The following is a 1,170-nucleotide window of genomic DNA, read 5'->3' as shown; positions in this document are numbered from 1 at the left end:
GGAGGGTGGGAGGGTGGGAGGAGTATAAAGTATTTTTCTGCGTGGACGTCGTATCCCTCTTGGCTAGGATACTTGGATACGCTCGAAAGAACGAATTGTTCAGAGGCTAGCGTGAGACGAATTCTCTTACCAAGATTATTATTGTCACAGTGAGATATTATATTTGACAACAGATCAGGAGTAAGATGGGTACACTGAGTTCACGGATGCCAAAAAAGGGGGAATTATAATAATAATGATGATGATAATAACAATGAATATTTATATAGATACATTAGGCCAAACATTAAAGAGCTAAAAAATAAACCTCTGGCGTATGGCCTAGTCTAATATCATGCTGTACATAAATCAGAGGAACATAATAACTCGCGGCCCGTGGGCCAACTGAGGCCCCCCGGACTATTCTTGAAGCCCCTTCTTGATATCGTCCTATAAGAGCCTGATCCGTGTAGATCTATCATGATTTTGGCGCGAAAATTATTTTTTCACCAATCGAAAGCGCGTATCATGGGCTTCATTTCTGTATAAGTTTCATTGAGTTCCCCGCCTTAAAATCGCTATACAAAGCAAATAACTGTTTCACTAATTATAGCTGTTTGCTTCCAAATTAGCTCATCTTGAGATGTGCGGAATAGATTTCAATGTTGTTACAACTTGGATGACGCAACAAGAATTATACGGAACCGACAGTAAAGCCAAGAATTCCTAGATCGCGTATCACGTATCATATGATACGCTTTAAGGGCTTGATCGTTTCCGGTGTGTTGATCATTCATACATACCTACATTAATCAGCGTTTTGTTCCTCCTGAAAAATTAGCTAAAACCCTAATACGTGGAGCTGGCTCTTATAGGACGATATCTAAGTTTTGTGTCTGAGCAACCCTTGCTCCCTTTTCTCACAAGCACAATTTTGCAGTCATATTTCCATGGATTGTTATAGGCCTATAGTATATTCCTTTTAAAAAAAATCACTTACTGGGTGGTTGGTGGGTGCTCTGGAGTGGTTTGCCTTTTCTTTCTTATCAAACATATTATATCGTCTTCATCTCCTCCTCCTCCTTTTTGTGTTTGTTACTCTCTTGTAACACCTCTAATCTCCTGCCCGTATATAACCTAACTGTGGTGCAAGTGCCGTAAAAAGCTTTATAAAATATAAACAAACAAGCA

The sequence above is a fragment of the Aplysia californica genome, unplaced genomic scaffold (genome assembly GCF_000002075.1).
Source record: "Aplysia californica isolate F4 #8 unplaced genomic scaffold, AplCal3.0 scaffold00154, whole genome shotgun sequence".
Classification (NCBI taxonomy): domain Eukaryota; kingdom Metazoa; phylum Mollusca; class Gastropoda; order Aplysiida; family Aplysiidae; genus Aplysia; species Aplysia californica.
Note: the sequence above shows the minus strand (reverse complement) of the source record.